At 39.3% G+C, this 6,901-nt stretch overlaps 2 pseudogenes; both read left to right on the forward strand.

The window, feature by feature from the left end:
* The first annotated feature begins 4,010 nt into the window (after positions 1-4,010).
* On the forward strand, positions 4,011-4,147 carry LOC145284130 (U2 spliceosomal RNA; annotated as a pseudogene).
* A 2,205-nt stretch (positions 4,148-6,352) lies between these two features.
* LOC145284351 (U2 spliceosomal RNA) lies at positions 6,353-6,497 on the forward strand (annotated as a pseudogene).
* The last annotated feature ends 404 nt before the right edge of the window (positions 6,498-6,901 follow it).

Genomic DNA, 6,901 nt, shown 5'->3' on the forward strand with positions numbered 1-6,901 from the left:
GCCTCTTATCCTGCGCTGCCGCCCCAAATAGGGAGCAAGGTTGGATTTTAGGGTCTTATAAATCCAGTTTTTGTCTGGTCTTCCATTGTCAGGTCCGTACCGCAAAAGTCTCATCTTAAATTACCCCCTCCAAAAAAAAAAAAGAAAAAAAAAGAATATCGTTCCATTCAGTTAAGATGTGCTTTACTGTTTCCTCTCTTTGTCCACAGAGTCAACATTTGCTGTTTTTTCTGTACCTTGTCTATCTTGTATTTTATGTAGTTTTTTTTATCGCATTGTTTTGTACGGCTGTCAGTAGTGGTTCCGTTTCTCTTCTCAAGTTTTTTGTTTACCTGCCGCAGACATATTTTCTCGTTCGCAATTTCTTTAGTTTTATAAAGAATTTATGCCGTTGCGTTTCTTTTAACTTTTATTGTTTTGCCTTTTGGTCTCATTTTACGGTTCTCCCTTTTGAGTTGCAGTAATATTTTGTGTGATCTATTTCTTTAGTCTTATTACATCATCGACATAATTTTCAATTCTTAGCCCTCTTCTTTTTACATATGGTTGGATGTAGTGCTTTAGCGTTCCTGTCTTGTTTCTTTGATCAACGTTCTCAGGTTCTTAATTTGTCAAGTTAATAAATGGACACGAGTATCTGACCAATATTAGAATGTTTCTGCCATCTATTTATTTGCTTGCCTCCTTTGAAGACGAGGACATAGTTATGTTTGTCAGTTGATCTCACTGAAGCCTGCTTATTAAATATCCTGTCAAACTTGACCTTGTTAATTTGTATCTCTTTGGATTATTCAGACGACTCTTCTCAGTTTGAATGTTATTATCGCAACGTTTCAGTCGTCTTCACGAACTCGGAAATCGTTACGGCATGACTGAAACGCAGTCGTGAAGCTTCTTCAACAGTGTCATTACATTTTACCGGACCCAATACGCTGCATATTAAAGTCTCGCAGAAACCAAACAAAGGAAATAAAAACAGAAATTCGACTCAGCTTGTTTCGGTTGAAATAAAAAGCGTTTATTCATGGTACTTACTAAACTATGTCTGCATCTTGGTTTTACAAGTTTCTTCGTTCGCCATGTAATTAACAAAACTTTACTTTTTTCTCTCCGCTTTTCTTTCCATTTTCTTCCTCCGCTGTACCGTCACCTCGCGCACCGGCTTGGTCATGTGCATATGTATCATAACGTTGCTGCTACATACGCGTTACCGGTTCCGTTACATTACGAACGGAACCCGTTATTTGATTCATGGGGGTAGCTTCATAGCGAAATGAATAAAATTGCTAAGTCATAATCAGTTTTAAGTAACAGTTCTGGAGGTTGAATGTTCAATCCTCAATGAGGACGATATTAAGAATATAATTGCGAATTATTTCGGATTTCTACCGGATCATGGCCGATTGAATGAGAACAAACTACTCCTGTGGATAAAAACAATTAGTTCTGTTCAAAATTCCGTATTGATTCACGAGTTCAACATAAAGATTCCCGAGTTCGACAAAACGAACCTTGAGAAAGTCGATTTGATCGAACGAAAATATTGTGATGATATAACGTGGTCATTACTTTTTATACGTGTCGCTATAGTTCAAACTTCTCTCGAACTCCAACATCGTCTGGTACCGGCGCAATAATAAATAAATCCGACTCGGCACAGTCAAATGAAATGCATTTATTCGTGGTTCTTCCAAAACAAAGCGTTTCATTATTTTTTCCAAAATCTCTTCGCACGCATCTGGGCTTTTCTTAAAAGAGTCTCTCGCCGCAGTCGGCACCAGTTAGCTTTTTCTTATCTCGAATTTACACGTCCATCTTGGCCATTAGCAACTTTCTTCTCTCTCGACCATGTGCTGCCTTTTTGTCCTTTTCTTGTGACGCAAGCTCGCACACACATACTAATTACCATACGTGCTTTAACGGCTGCTGCTGTTGCTGCTGCTGCTAATAATAATAAAAATAGATGGAGTTGTCTGAATAAACGAATTGATACAAAGTCGAGGAGATCGGTTTAGCAACTGCTGTTTAGTGTTTTTTTGGTCCCTAGATAAAAGGAAGGTGAACCTTGTTCGTTCATTCGTCTTTTCGCACTTTTCTCTACTACTACGCTTTCGATTTTTTTAAATTTTGTACAAGCATTAAACATGATAAGAGTAAAAAAGTAACAGAACGGATTTTCCCGGAAAAGACCGGTTGCTCCCCGAAGTGTGCCTTTCGGGTTAAAATGGCTAAAATTAACACTTTTGTGCTTATTAAAAAAATTAATGCCTTGGATTTTTATAAAACTTTCTGAAAAGTTGTAACTAACTGATTTCTATATTCTTTTGGGGTTTGTGTATGTCTATTTAGCAGTTTTGCATGGTGCTGGACTCAAATTTAAATATGTTAAGGTCTTGGGGACTTTGGGGGCTAAATGGACGGGGGAGGCAATGATGGATTTAGTCATTTCTTTTTTTTTTTTTGCATGGTGCAGAACTCAATAGTACATATGCTAGGGACTAAAACTACACCGTTTGTTCATTTTTACCAGGATTTGACGTCGCCTGGGGACTTTGGGGGTTGAATGGGGGAAGGGGTTGCTGAAGTCAGTAATTTTTTATGCCTCGTTCACTGTGCGCTCGTGGGGGACCATGCATGCTTCACTTGTTTTCATTTTTTACTTTACGAACGAATATAGAAAATTGTTTAGTTTTTTGTTGTTTCTTTTGGTTGTTTTTCTATTTGTCAATCTAATATAAACAAATAATAACTATAAAAAAAAATAACTTTTTCAACAGATATTTTTTCTAAAAAAAAACACTTGCGTGGTTAAAATATAAATCGTTTATTTTTAGTCGCGTGCAAGCGACTCTATAAGTCACTCCGTCGGTCCGTCAGTCGATCTGTCGGTCGGTCAGTCGATCTGTCGTCTGTCCGTAATACTTTTGTGCTTGGCCTTTTTGGTTAAGATCAAAGGTCTGTTGTTAATAGATGATGTCCTTAGCTTTTTAAGCCAAGATCAAAGTGTAAACGCTGGGGTTTTCATTAGTTAGTTTAGAGTCCACAGAGTGAATGAGGTATTGTGGTAAATGTTGCCAGTCAAGAGTAAAGTCGCCAAAGACTCCAATTTTTACTTTAGTTAAAAAGACCCTGCAACACTCCCCTCCCCAGATCTTATAAGGCCTTGTGCCTAAATTTGTTTTGTCTTTTGGAGATTTTACTTTTTTAAATTTTTTAATTTATATTGAAATTTTTTAACTGTAATTTTTTCTTTAAACGAAATAAATTAAATATAAAGATCAAAGTGTAGTATCTGTTCCGGCAGATACTGCAAGCAAAGACCCTATGCGGGGGCGACCCCACATATAAGACCTTGGTCAATGTAGGGGCAACCCTACATACCAATTGTCACTATCCAACTCCCATTTCTCACCCATCGGGAGCTGGTCCCCTTTTCCCTCCCCCTCCCTCTCTCTCCACATTAAAAAACGGCCTTGTGCCTAATTTGCTCAGTGGGGAAGCAAATAAATACCAACCCTTCATACCAATTGTCACTATCCAGCTCCCCTACTCCCCTGTGAGTTGGTCCCCTTCAATCCTCACATTAAAAATCGGCCTTGTGCCTTATTTGCTCGGTGGGGGAGCAAATAAATACCAGCCCTTCATACAAATTGTCACTATCAAGCTCCCTTACTCCCCGGGGAGTTGGTCCCCATTTCCCCTTAACTCCTCACATTAAAAATCGGCATTGTGCCTAATTTGCTCGGTGGGGGAGCAAATAAATACGCTTTTCTTTGCCTTTTGGCCAAGATCAAAGTGTAGTGTCTGTTCTGGCAGATACTGCAAGCAAAGACCATATGTAGGGGCAACTCCACATATAAGACATTGGTCAATGTAGTGGCAACCCTTCATACCAATTGTCACAATCCAGCTCCCCTACTCCCCGGGGAATTGGTCCTCATTTCCCCTTCACTCCTCACATTAAAAATCGGCCTTGTGCCTAATTTGCTCGGTGGGGGAGCAAATAAATTCCCTTTTCTTGGCCTTTTGGCCAAGATCAAAGTGTAGTATCTGTTCTTACTACATGCTGTACTTACGTTTGTAACTTTGTGATATAAAGTGGGGGATCACTTTTCTGTATTAATTTAATGTAAAATGATCACCCACTTTACAACCAGTCAGTCTCAAAGCCATTCATGTCATTCTTCGGATCATTCAAGTTGTTTTTGGAGAATTCCAGTTATTTTTTTAAGCATTCAAGTCATTTTTAAGGTCATGCAATTCGTCCTTAAGTTCATTAAAGTCATTCCAAGTCATTTACTTTTTATCTATTTAAGTCATTTCAGCCCATTTTTCGGTCATTTTTGTTTATCTTTAAGAATTTCATGTCAATCCTATATTCAAGCATTCATGCATTATACGAGAGCACGCGACTAATGGCTATCGGCCTTGTTTTTGGAGACTTTAGAATCATTGTGTTACAAACGACGTTTTCATAAAAACAAAAATTCACAGAAGACATCTTTGTCGCTTTGTCGTTTTAATGGAAAAATAATAAACACCTCAATGATAACTATTACTACTATTAGCTTTATTTAATAATGTAATTATTTCGTTATATTAATGATAGTGTCTCATTCAACTTTACAACTTGACTTAACTTTATTGCCCTGTTTATAACGAAACCGAACCAACAGTCGTCTTGAATCGTCAACCCAAAGAAACTAAGTAAAACGAAGGTGGGGGTCGAATGGATAAGGAGGGGGGGGTCTGGGTATTTCCAGGGTTGGGGTTGGGTAGTGGTGAAAATGAAAAACCGGTTTAACCACTCGACGGTTGCGGCTACTCGTGCGAGCACCTGGAACTTTGATGGGATCAAAGGAAAAAGGAGACGCCCACCGAAAATGGCTTTGTTAGTTAATCGGCGTATTGTAGATAAAACAGCAAGGTGCGACTGACCCTGACGGACGGGATTGGGTGGGTGGCATGTTCGCCACGGAAAGAATGTTTGTGTGAGAGGAGGGGGGTGTAAAAGGGAGAGAGGGGAGAAGGTAAAGGAAGTCAAATTACTAACTCATTCTTTAGTTGCTGTCTGTATTTGAAAGGATTTTCTTTTTTTGTAGGGTGCACCGACATACCACACATCCCCCCCTCTCTCTCTCTCTCTCTCTCTCTCTCTCTCTCTCTCTCTTTGTCTCTCTCTTCCTGTCTCGCTCGTTCGCTAGCTTTCTCTCTATTTTTCCCTTTCCGGCTCTGTCTATTCCCCCCTTTTCTTTCTTTCTTTCTTTCTTTCTTTCTTTCTTCCTTCTTTCCTTCTTTTCTTTCTTGTTACACTTTTTTCCTTATCAACTCTTGTTTGTGAATATGACGGCATGACAAAGATTATACTAACCGCGAAAACAAAGACACTTGTAATTGCTGGCCCATTCTTCAGTTGCTGCCTATAATTAAATGGATGTTCTTTTTTGTAGGGTTTAACGACTTTATCGCTTTCTGTTTTTCTTTCTTTCTCACTTTCTTCCCCCCCTCTCTCTCTCCTTTTATCTCCTTTCGCTTTCTCATTACCATCTTTTTCTTTCCAACTCCTGTTTCTGAAATTTGACGAGAGGACAAAACGCTAAAAATCCTAATTACTTTTATGCGATTGAGAAACCATTCCAGTCGCGATTGAATGTAAAATACTGAAGTTCTTCGGCTCAGTATTCGTTAGATATATTATTAAATATCTATCGCCTCCTCCTCCACCTCTTTCTCCTCCCTCTCTCTTTCTCTCTCTCACTCTCTCTCTCTCTATCTCTCTATCTATCTATCTATCTATCTATCCATCTATTTCTATCAATTAGTCAATTCTTTACCCTTGTCTGTCTGTCTGTCTTCCACCTAACCCTTTTTCTCTCTTTCCTCTCTTCCGTCTTTCCTTTTTCCTTCAGAATATTATTATCAACGTTTCTCATTTTTTTTTGTTTTGTTTTTTTTTTTACAAATGAGTCACCACTTATCAAGGCCCGGAGGCCACTCGAAGGTAAGAGTTATAAAGTGTACAGTAGTCAATGGGATAATATTGTAGTAATCCTTAGTAGTGGAAATTTTGGTAAATTGGATTACTTAGGAGGACGGTTCATCAAAAATTTGTTTATGTTGGACTTGAAGACAACCAAGTTGTAGTTAACTGGAAAACAGGCAAATGGATGAGAGTTCCAGAGGCGCGCAGTTCTAAGAAAGAAGCTTTGTTCATGGAATCTACGCTTTGATTTAGGCACAGATAAAGAGTGGGTAAGATTATTGACAGTGGTTTCAGCCAGTAGTAGACCCTTGGTTTGTTTAGATAAAATGTCACTTTTACTCGCCCCTTCGTAGATTGGCGGATACAGTCATTGCTTTTTGGCCTTTTGGCTTAGATCAAAGTGTAGTATCTGTTCCGGCAGATACTGCACTTAAGATAATTTGTACCAGTCAATGGAGGGGAAACCCTCTATACTGGGACAATTATTATTTTTGGTAACCAGAGTGACCCCTTTTAGGGGAGCTGGTTTTTACCTCACATTAAAAACGGCCTTGTGCCTAATTTGCTCAGTGGGGGAGCAAATAAATACCATCTGTTCCGGCAGATGCTGCACTTAAGATAATTTGTACCAGTCAATGGAGGGGAAACCCTCTATACTGGGACAATTATTATTTTTGGTAACCAGAGTGACCCCTTTTAGGGGAGCTGGTTTTTACCTCACATTAAAAACGGCCTTGTGCCTAATTTGCTCAGTGGGGGAGCAAATAAATACCATCTGTTCCGGCAGATACTGCAAGCTATGACTAGCTATGACTAGCAAAGACCAGATGTGGGGGCAACCCCACATGTCTGACCTTTAACCAGCTCCCATTTCCCACCTCTCGGGAGCTGGTCCCCCCTTTCCCTTCCCCCTCCCTT

Source organism: Euprymna scolopes, chromosome 1, assembly GCF_053919585.1.
Source record: "Euprymna scolopes isolate OS-2025 chromosome 1, ASM5391958v1, whole genome shotgun sequence".
Classification (NCBI taxonomy): domain Eukaryota; kingdom Metazoa; phylum Mollusca; class Cephalopoda; order Sepiida; family Sepiolidae; genus Euprymna; species Euprymna scolopes.